The 12,188-nt window shown below is 37.5% G+C and overlaps 1 protein-coding gene across 1 annotated transcript in view; it reads right to left on the reverse strand.

Annotated features, from left to right (window-relative positions):
- Positions 1 to 11,072, reverse strand: part of GSDMC (gasdermin C) — a 41,647-nt gene extending 30,575 nt beyond the window's left edge. The window contains exon 1 of the mRNA XM_002819427.3: positions 10,452 to 11,072. The gene's annotated coding sequence lies outside the window, so the exon portion shown is untranslated. The remainder of the gene's footprint in view (positions 1 to 10,451) is intronic.
- Positions 11,073 to 12,188: the final 1,116 nt, after the last annotated feature.

A 12,188-nucleotide genomic window follows, 5' to 3' on the forward strand; every position in this document is an offset into this window, starting at 1 on the left:
ACATAGTGTTGGAAGTAATGGCCAGGGCAATTAGGCAGGAGAAGGAAATCAAGGGTATTCAATTAGGAAAAGAGGAAGTCAAATTGTCCCTGTTTGCAGATGACATGATAGTATATCTAGAAAACCCCATTGTCTCAGCCCAAAATCTCCTTAAGCTGATAAGCAACTTCAGCAAAGTCTCAGGATACAAAATCAATGTGCAAAAATCACAAGCATTCTTATACATCAATAACAGACAAACAGAGAGCCAAATCATGAGTGAACTCCCATTCACAATTGCTTCAAAGAGAATAAAATACCTAGGAATCCAACTTACAAGGAATGTGAAAGACCTCTTCAAGGAGAACTACAAACCACTGCTCAAGGAAATAAAAGAGGATACAAACAAATGGAAGAACATTCCATGCTCATGGGTAGGAATAATCAATATCATGAAAATGGCCATCCTTCCCAAGGTAATTTACAGATTCAATGCCATCCCCATCAAGCTACCAATGACTTTCTTCACAGAATTGGAAAAAACTACTTTAAAGTTCATATGGAACCAAAAAAGAGCCCGCATCGCCAAGTCAATCCTAAGCCAAAAGAACAAAGCTGGAGGCATCACACTACCTGACTTCAAACTATACTACAAAGCTACAGTAACCAAAACAGCATGGTACTGGTACCAAAACAGAGATATAGACCAATGGAACAGAACAGAGCCCTCAGAAATAATGCCACATATCTACAAGTATCTGATCTTTGACAAACCTGACAAAAACAAGAAATGGGGAAAGGATTCCCTATTTAATAAATGGTGCTGGGAAAACTGGCTAGCCATATGGAGAAAGCTGAAACTGGATCCCTTCCTTACACCTTATACAAAAATCAATTCAAGATGGATTAAAGACTTAAATGTTAGACCTAAAACCATAAAAACCCTAGAAGAAAACCTAGGCATTACCATTCAGGACATAGGCATGGGCAAGGACTTCATGTCTAAAACACCAAAAGCAATGGCAACAAAAGCCAACATTGACAAATGGGATCTAATTAAACTCAAGAGCTTCTGCACAGCAAAAGAAACTACCATCAGAGTGAACAGGCAACCTACAAAATGGGAGAAAATTTTCGCAACCTACTCATCTGACAAAGGGCTAATATCCAGAATCTACAATGAACTCCAACAAATTTACAAGAAAAAAACAAACAACCCCATCAAAAAGTGGGCGAAGGACATGAACAGACACTTCTCAAAAGAAGACATTTATGCTGCCAAAAAACACATGAAAAAATGCTCACCATCACTGGCCATCAGAGAAATGCAAATCAAAACCACAATGAGATACCATCTCACACCAGTTAGAATGGCAATCATTAAAAAGTCAGGAAACAACAGGTGCTGGAGAGGATGTGGAGAAATAGGAACACTTTTACACTGTTGGTGGGACTGTAAACTAGTTCAACCCTTGTGGAAGTCAGTGTGGCAATTCCTCAGGGATCTAGAACTAGAAATTCCATTCGACCCAGCCATCCCATTACTGGGTATATACCCAAAGGACTATAAATCATGCTGCTATAAAGACACATGCACACGTATGTTTATTGCAGCATTATTCACAATAGCAAAGACATGGAACCAACCCAAATGTCCAACAATGATAGACTGGATTAAGAAAATGTGGCACATATACACCATGGAATACTATGCAGCCATAAAAAATGATGAGTTTATGTCCTTTGTAGGGACATGGATGAAATTGGAAATCATCATTCTCAGTAAACTATCGCAAGAACAAAAAACCAAACACCGCATATTCTCACTCATAGGTGGGAATTGAACAATGAGAACACATGGACACAGGAAGGGGAACATCACACTTCGGGGACTGTTGTGGGGTGGGGGGAGGGGGGAGCGATAGCATTGGGAGATATACCTAATGCTAGATGACGAGTTGGTGGGTGCAGCGCACCAGCATGGCACATGTATACATATGTAACTTACCTGCACATTGCGCACATGTACCATAAAACCTAAAGTATAATAATAATAATAAAAGAAAAAAAAAAAGAAAAGAAATAGCTGTGAGCAAAAGAGATAACATCCTTGCCCTCATGGAAGCAAGTTCCTAGTGAGAACAGACATGGTAATAACTCAGATGGCCACCTACGCTATTGAAGAGCAACAAGGAAGGATAAAAGGGAGAGAGCCAAGTATGACGGTGGGAGGAGACAGGCAGGAGATTATAATCTTATATAAGGCTGTCAAACGGCCTGTTTGACAAGGTGACATCTAAATAGAAACCTGAAGAAGAGATGAAAACAATGGGATACATGAAGGAAGGTGTCCTGCCTGGAGGAAGCAGTGGAAAGGCTCTGAGACCAAAGTGTGCTTTATATCTGAGGAGTAGGCTCAGTGAGGTGAAGCAGAATGAAGGGGTGGAAAAGAGCAGGAGATGAAGTCTGCAGGGTCTGAAGGTTGGGTCACACAGAATCCTGTAGGCCTTTCTAAGCTCTGAGTAAAACAGGAAGCCTTTCCTGGTTTTTGAGCAGAAGAATGACACATTACTACAGCTTTTAAAATGATCACTCTGGTTACTGCTTTGAGAACATACCACAGGAGGAAGACTATAAGCAGGAGGCTCAGTTATGAAATGATTCTAAGAGAAAGAACAGGTCTTCTGTCCCGGACCAACATGAATTTGATGAATTGAATAAGTAGTTGTTTCTTAATTTATTGTGAAAGCACAGCTGACATGGTTTGCTAACAGAGTGGGTGCAGCGTGAGAGAAAGAGAATTTAGAATGACTCCAGAGTTTAAGCCCTAAAAGATGGAAAGATGAAATTGTTGTCCACTGAAATGAGGATGGCTCTTTTAGGGAGAAAAGCAGCAGTTCGATTTTGGGCTTGTCATATTTGAGATGTATATTAGATGTCTAAGGAAACTTGTCAAGTAGATGGTTGAATATCTGAGCATGGAACTCAGGGGAAAGGTGTGGGTTGGAAATATAAATTGAGGGTTGTCAGTAAATGGATGATATGAGATGGCCAGGGCATGAGGAGACAGAGAAGAGGCCAAGCCCAAGGGCCACCCCCGGGGGCACTCCACAGTGACCAAGTGAAGATAAGCCAACAGAGATGCGCTTGAACCCAGGAGGCGGAGGCTGCAGTGAGCTGAGATCGCACCACTGCACCCCAGCCTGGGTGATAGAGTGAGACTCCATCTCTCAAAAAAAAAAGAAAAAAAAAGGAAAAGAAAAGAAAATGAGCCAACAAAAGGAACTGAGAAGGAGAACCTAGTGAGAGAAGAGAAAAAGCAAAGACAGTGATGTTCCAGAAGCCAAGAGAAGAAACTATTTCAAGGAGGATGGAATGGTCAACTGTATCAAAAGCTGCTGATCAGTCAAGATAGGGACTGAGATCTGACCACTGGATTTGGCAAGAGAGGATACTGGTGAGCCTGACCGGTGTGGTTTTGGTGGTGTGATGGGTACAAAAGACTGATCATATTGAGTTTAAATGAGAATGAGAGAAGAGGGAATGCAGGGTGCAAATGCAGACAACTCTCTCCAGGAGCAGAAAAACTAGGCACACCCCCTCCCTCTTCACCTCCTGCAGCGAGTAAAAGCTTCCTGAAGCCTCACCAGAAGATGATGTAGGTGCCATGCCTGTACAGCCTGCAGAATCACGAGCCAAATAAACCTCTTCTCTTTATAAATTAAAAAAAAAAAAAAAAGAAAACCAAATACCACATGTTTTCACTTATAAGTGGGAGCTAAATGATGAGAACACATAGACTCATGGAGGGGACCAACACACACTGGGGCCTACTGGAAGGTAGAGTATGGAGGGTGGGAGGAGGGAGATGATCAGGAAAAATAACGAATGGGTACTAGGCTTAATACCTGGGTGATAAAATAATTTGTACAACAAACTCCCATGACACAAGTTTACCTATATAACAAACCTACACATGTACCCCTGAACTTAAAATAAAAGTATAAAAAAAGAAAATATATATAAAAAAATAATTTTATATATTTATATATATATATATATATATATATATATATATATATATATATAATTTAAAAAAGAAAGAAAGAAAATGTAAGTTACCAGTCCAGGAAGCCTAGAAGGAAAATTATTTTTAAATTCTGCAATAAAATGTAATTTTGAATTTAAAAAAAGATGATTCAGGAAAACATCACCTTACCAAATGGACTAAGTAAGGCACCAGGGACCAATCCCAGAGAGACAGAAATATGTAATGATTCAAACAAAGAATTCAAAATAGCTGTTTTGAGGACACTCAAAGGAATTCAAGATAACACATAGAAGGAATTCAGAATTCTATCAGATAAATTTTTTAAGGAAATTGAAATAATTAAAAAGAAGCAGAAATTCTGGAGTTGAAAAATACATTGACCTACAGAAGAATGCATCAGCATCTCTTAATAACAGAATTGATCAAACAGAAGGAAGAATTAGTGATCTTGAAAACAGGCTATTTGAAAACATACAGTCAAAGGAGACAAAAGAAAAAAGAATGAAGCATGCTACAAGATGTAGAAAATAGCCTCAAAACGGCAATAGAAAATAGCCTCAAAAGGGCAAATCTAAGAGTTACTGGCCTTAAAGAGAAGATTGAGAAACAGATAGGTGTAGAAAGTTTATGCAAAGGGAGAACTTCCCAAACCTAGAGTAAGATACCAATGTTCAAGTACAAGGTACAAGAAGGTAACAGAACACCTAGCAGATTTAACCCAAAGAAGACTACCTCAGGCATTTGATAATAAAACTCCCAAATATCAAGTATAAAGTAAGAATTCTAAAGTGGCAAAAGAAAAGAAAAAATAACAAACAATAAAATTCCAATACGTCTAGTAGCAGACTTTTCACTGGAAACCTTATAGGCCAAGAGACAGTGGCATGACATATTTAATGTGCTGAAGGGAAAAAAACTTTTACCCTAGAATAATATATCTGGCAAAAAAAATATGCTTCAAGGATGAAGGAGAAATAAAGACCTTCCCAGACAAACAAAAACTGAGAGATTTCATCAACACCAAACCTGTCTTACAAGAAATACTAAAGGGAGTTGTTCTGTCTGAAAGAAAATGATGTTAATGAGCAAGAAGAAATCATCTGAAGGTACAAAACTCAATGGTAGTAGGAAGCACACAGAAAAACACAGAATATTATAACACTGTAATTGTGGTGTGTAAACTACTCTTACTTTAAGTAGAAAGGCCAAACAATAAACCAATCAAAAACAACTACAACTTTCAAGACATAGTACCATAGGACATAAAGACAAACAACAAACAGTTAAAAAGCAGGCAGACAAAGTTAAAGTGTAGAGTTTTTATTAGTTTTCTGTTTGTGTTTGTTTGTTTATGCAATCACTGTTTTCATCCATTTAAAATAATGAGTTATAAGACAGCATTTGCAATCCTCATAGTAATTTCAAATCTAAAAACATACAATGAATAAGCAAAAAATGAAAAGCAAGAAATTAAAATATACCGTCAGTGAAGATTACCTTCACTAAAAGGAAGAAGAAAATGAAGAACAAACAGAAGATCACAAAACAACCAGAAAACAAAAAATAAAATACCAAAAGTCTCACTTATTAGTAATAACATTAAATGTAAATGAACTAAACTGTCCAATCTAAAGATATAGAGTGGTTGAATTAATTAAAAAAAAGATCCAATGATCTGTTACTACAAGAAATACACTTCTCCTAGAAAGATACACATGGAATAAAAACATAGGAATGGAAAATATATTCTTGTCAATGGAAACCAAAAAAGAGCAGGAATAGCTATACTTCTATCAGACAAAATAGATTTAGATTCAGATTAGAGCTAAAGAGATAGACCCCAATGCAATAATAGCTAGAGACTTCAGGCCGGACGCGATGGCTCACGCCTGTAATCCCAGCACTTTGGGAGGCCGAGCGGGGCAGATCACGAGGTCAGGAGATCAAGACCATCCTGGCTAACACGGTGAAACCCTGTCTCTACTAAAAATACAAAAAAAAATTAGCTGGGCATGGTGGTGGGCGCCTGTAGTCCCAGCTACTCGTGAGGCTGAGGCAGGAGAATGGCGTGAATCCAGGAGGCGGAGCTTGCAGTGGGCCAAGCGGAGATGGCGCCACTGCACTCCAACCTGGGCGGCAGAGCTAGACTCCATCTCAAAAAAAAAAAAAAAAAAATAGCTAGAGACTTCAACATCTCGCTTTCGGCATTGGACAGATCTCCCAGACAGAAAATCAACAAGGAAACTTTGGACTCAATCTGTACTATAGAACAAATGAACCTAATAGGTATTTACAGAACATTTTATCCAGTGGATGCAGAATACACGTTTTTCTCCTCATCACATGGATCATCCTGCAGCATAGATCATATTTTAGGTCACAGAACCAGTCTTAAAACACTCAAAAAGTTGAAATAATATAATGTATCTTCTCTGAACACAATGGAATAAAACTATAAATCAATAACAAGAGCAATTTTAGAAATTATACAAACACATGGAAATTAAACAATATGCTCCTGAATGACCAATGGGTCAATGAAGAAATTGATGAGGAAATTGAAACATTTCTTTAAACAAATGATAATGCAAACATACCAAAACCCATGGGATACAGCAAAAGCAGTACAAAGAGGGAAATTTATAGCTATAAGTGTCTACATCAAAACAGAAGAAAAACTTCAAATAAATAACCTAATGATGCATTTTAAAGAACTAGAAAACCAAGAGCAGCCCCAACCCAAAATTAGTAGAAAATAAAAAACAATAATGATCAGAGCAGAAATAAATGAAGTTAAAATAAAGAAAACCATACAAAAGATGAATGAAATGAAAGTTGCTTTGTTGAAAAGATAAACAAAATAGACAAATCTTTAGCCAGACTAAGAAAAAAGAGAGAAGGCCCAAATAAATAAAATCACAGATGAAAAAGAAAACATTACAACTGATACTGCAGGAATTCAAAGGATTATTGGCGGCTACTATGAGCAACTATACACCAATAAATTGGAAAATCTAGAGGAAATGGATAAATTCCCAGAAACATACAACCTACCAAGATTGAATCTTGAAGAAATCCAAAACCCGAACAGATCAAAAACAAGTAATGAGATCAAGGCCGTAATAAAGTCTCCCAGTAAATAAAGCCTGGGACCCAGTGAATTCAATGCTGAATTGTACCAAACATTTAAATAAGAACTAATACCAATCCTATTCAAACTATTTTTAAAAATAGACAAAGAGGGAATACTTTCAAACTCATTCTATGAGGCCAATATTACCCTAACAAAAAACAGGACAAAGAAACTTCAAAAAAAAAAACTACAAGCCAATATCTCTGATGAATATTGATGGAAACATCCTTGACAAAATACTAGGAAACCAAATTCAACAATACATTGAAAACATCATTTATCATGACCAAGTGGGATTTATCCCAGGGATGCAAGGATGGTACAACATATACAAATCAATCAATGTGATACATTATATCAACAGAATGAAGGACAAAAACCATGTGATCATTTCCATTAACGCTGAAAAAGCATTTGATAAAACTCAATATCCCTTGATGATAAAACCCCTCAAAAAACTGGGTATAGAAGGAACATAACTCAACATAATAAAAAGTCATATATGACAGACTCACTAAATGGGGGGAAAAGAGAAAAACATAAAGGGCATCCAAATTGGAAAGGAAGAAGTCAAATTGTCCTTGTTTGTGGATGATGTGGCCTTTTATTTGGAACAACCTAAAGATTCCAACAACAAAAAACTATTAGAAGTTACAAATTCATTAAAGTTGCAGGATACAAAACAACATCCAAAAATCAGTAGCACTTCTATATGCCAACAGCGAAGAATCTGAAAAAGAAATCAAGAAAGTAATCCCATTTACAAGAGCTACAAATAAAATTAAATTCCTAGGAATTAATTTAACTGAAGAAGTGAAAAATCTCTTCAATGAAAACTATAAAATATTGATGAAAGAAACTGAAGAGGACACAAAAAATGGAAAGATATTCCACGTTCATAGATTGGAAGAATCAATATTGTTAAAAGGTCCATACTATCCAAAGCAATATTCAGATTCTATGCAAATTATATCAAAATACCAATGACATTCTTCACAGAAAGAGAAAAAACAATCCTAAAATTTATATGGAAACACAAAAGACCCAGAATAGCCAAATCTATCCTGAGCAAAAAGAACAAAACTCAAGGAATCATATTATCTGACATCAAATTATACTACAGAGCTACAGTAACCAAAACAGCATGGTACTGGCATGAAAACAGACACATAGACCAAAGAAAAAAAATCAAGAAACCAGAAACAAATCTATACACCTACAGTGAGCTCATTTTTTACCAAGGTGCCAAGAACATACATTAGAGAAAGGACAGTCTCTTCAATAAATGGTGCTGGGAAACCTGGATATCCATATGCAGAAGACTGAAACTAGACCACTCTCTCTCATCATGTACAAAAATAAAATCAAAATAGATTAAAGCCTTCAATTTAGAGCCTTAAACTGTGAAACTACTACAGGAAAACATTGGGGAAACTCTCCAGGACATTGGTCTAGGCAAAAATTTCTTAAGTAATACACGTAAGCACAGACAACCAAAGCAAAAATAGACAAATTGGATCTCATCAAGTTACAAAGCTTCCCTCCAGCAAAGGAAAAAATCAACAACAGAAAAAGACAACCCACAGAATGGGAGAAAATATTTGCAAACTGCCCATCTGATAAGGGATTAATAACCAGGAAATATAAGGAGCCCACACAACTCTATAGGAAAAAATCTAATAATCGGATTAAAATATGGGCAAAAGAGTTGAATAAACATTTCTCAAAGGAATACATACAAATGAAAAAAAGGCATATTAAAAGGTCCTCAACATTATTAGTTATCAGAAAAATGTAAATTGAAACTACAATGAGATATCATCTCACCCCTGTTAAAATGGCTTATATCCAAAAGACAAGTAATAAAAAATGCTGGAGAGAAGGTGGAGAAAAAGGAACCTTGTATCCTGTTTGTGGGAATGTAAATTAGTACAGCCGCTATGGAGAACAGTTTGGACCTTCCTCAAAAAGCTAAAAATAGACCTGCCATACAACCCAGCAACCTCTCTGCTGGGTATACACCAAAAAGAAAGAAAACCAGTATATTGAAGAGATATCTTCACTCCCATGTTTGTTGCAGCACTGTTCACAATAGCCAAGATTGGGAAGCAATGCAAGTGTCCATCAACAAATGAACAGATAAACAAAATGTGGTACATATACATAACAGAGCACTACTCAGCCATAAAAAAGAATGAGATTGGCTGGGTGCAGTGGCTCATGCCTGTAATGCCAGCACTTTGGGAGGCTGAGGTGGGTGGATCACCTGAGGTCAGGAGTTCAAGACCAGCCTGACCAACATGCAGAAACCCCACTCTACTAAAAATACAAAATTAGCCAGGCATGGTAGCGCATGACTGTAATCCCAGCTACTTGGGAGGCTGAGGCAGGAGAATCACTTGAACTGGGGAGGCAGAGGTTGCAGTGAGCTGAGATCACACTGTTGCACTCCAGCCTGGGCAACAAGAGCAAAACTCCGTGTCAAAAAAAAAAAAAAAAGTGAGATCCTGTCATTCGCAACAACATAGATGGGACTAGAGGTTATTAAGTGAAATAAGCCAGGCACAGAAAGACAAACTTTACATGTTCTCACTTATTTATGAAAGCTAAAAATTAAGACAATTGAAGTTACGGAGATAGAGAGTAAAATGATGGTTACCAGAGGCTGGGAAGGGTCTTAGGGGGTAGGAGGGAGGTGAGGATGGTTAATGAGTACAAAAAAAATAGTTAGACTGAATAAGATCTAGTATTTCTGAATAAGATCTAGTATTTGATAGCACAATAGGGTGACTATAGTCAATAATTGTACAGTTAAAAATAACTAAAACAGTATAATTGTATTGTTACAATTAAGAGTATAATTGTATTGTTACAATTATAACAAATAGGAATAGGACTTCCTAACTACATGGAATTCAGTTTTTGAACATTCTAAATATGTTCAATGAAGAGAGACAGAATTTTCAACAGTTCATGTAAAAGTCCTGATGTGACCATTTCAATTTTGTCTGATATGGGCCACGTAAGAGGTCACTGGACAACAGAGAATAACGAGAACATAAGAAGCTTCTCTAAGACTGGACCTGTACAATAATGTATCAAAGATATATTCCTTAGCTTTCCATGCTATCAGGAATTCTCCATTATTAAGAAGAACTTAACTTCCTTTTCAGTCAAATTATGTAGGAAAAAAAAATATTCAACTCATTTCACAAACCCATCCTGAACATTTTTGTTGCTGATGATAGTATCTTTTCTTTTTCATCCCCTGATCCCATTAGGACTTACCAGATTATATATCCTTTAGTCCTGTAGAGAAATAGCACGATTGGCCGGGCGTAGTGGCTCACGTCTGTAATCCCAGCACTTTGGGAGGCTGAGGCCGGTGGATCACAAGGTCAGGAGTTCAAAATCAGCCTGGTCAAGATGGTGAAACCCCGTCTCTACTGAAAATACAAAAATTAGCCAGGAGTGGTGGCGGGCACCTATAATCCCAGCTACTTGGGAGGCTGAGGCAGAGAACTGCTTGAACCCGGGAGGCAGAGGTTGCAGTGAGCTGAGACCGTGCCGCTGCACTCCAGCCTGGGTGACTCCGTCTCAAGAAAAGAAAAAAAAAAATAGAGAAAAATAGCACAATTGAGTAGGGCCCCTTCCAATCTTCAGACCTCCTGCAGTCAAGTAGAAATTGTCGGACAAACTCCAGGACCAGATCAATGTGATTCTGCTCACTGCTCTCTTCTCACCAATGGGTCCCTGACTCAATTTCCAATGCAGTATCCTGGAAAAATAAGCACAGGAGGGCCCTCTTCATTTCCAGAAGAGTAAGTCGGGAACTAGTTCTGGATCACAGAACCTTAGCTCTCAAGTCCTTTTCAGCAAAAATCTGTGGAACAAAATCAAGTGGCATCTAATTATGTATCTCCTGAATCAGAATTAAAAAGGCTTCTTCAGAGTCACACCCATTTCCTTCCACATACAGAACTAGCTGAGCAAGTCTTTGATTCATGGATTCCCAGCAACTGTAGCTGGAACAACTTCTTTGACTCGTATTCCTCTGGTATATGTGCTGAATTTAGAATTCAATCATTGGACACCAGGAGGAAAGGCAACTTCAGCAGGAGGGACAGGCACTAGTGCCAGGGCCCTGGGAAGCACCTCTGAACTGCCTACATGTGGGGCTCTGTACAACAGGAATTACTGCGCTTAATGCCTCCTCTGTGTTAAGTAACATGCATGTATTATCTAAATCCAATCTTACAACAATCTTTATTTTAAAGATAAATAAAAAGGGGATTTGTGAAAAGAATTAAAAACTTGCCTGAAACCCACGTCCTTTCCAATTACTCCCTATGGGTTTCAAGATGAAGTAAAGTGCCTATAGGAGGAGAAACTGTATAAACAGGATTGCTACACCTTTAAGTTTTGAGTAACTTCCTGGAACTGACACTCAATACAGCAACATTCCTTTCAGCTGACAGTATTTCACAATGCATTTACTTTACTTTTGTTTTCTTTTAATATTCACAAAAGCCTTATGCCTTCCCTTTCCGCTATAAGAACCTGATATGCACAAAGCTCAGACTGTACTTTCTGCATATCACATCACCACCAGACACGATGTTCCAAATTAACTTTCACGTTCTATAATTTTCATTGTAAAAACTATAGACTTGAAATATAAAATTATAATTACATACATAACCCTTCTGTGTACCAACATTCTACAGGCCCCAACCTGCTACTGGGTATTCCAGAAGTCGGAGAAAAGTAACTTAGCTGTTTGGGAACAGTTATGTGAGTCACATCAACCTAAATAACAGATAAAGAAAAGCTCTCTAAAAGAAAGTGATATTTATTCAAGAATGAGCATTGCAATGGGAATATGCGTGCCATCACAAACTATGTGTGTTTTCAGACAGGTAAGGGAAGAAAAAAGTTTTAAAAAGAAAAATAAGAAGGATTACACAATTGTTTTGAATCAATTATCTTTGCTTACAAGGATCAGTAACAAAGGTGGCACCAGTC

This window comes from Pongo abelii, chromosome 7, assembly GCF_028885655.2.
Source record: "Pongo abelii isolate AG06213 chromosome 7, NHGRI_mPonAbe1-v2.0_pri, whole genome shotgun sequence".
In the NCBI taxonomy this organism is placed as follows: domain Eukaryota; kingdom Metazoa; phylum Chordata; class Mammalia; order Primates; family Hominidae; genus Pongo; species Pongo abelii.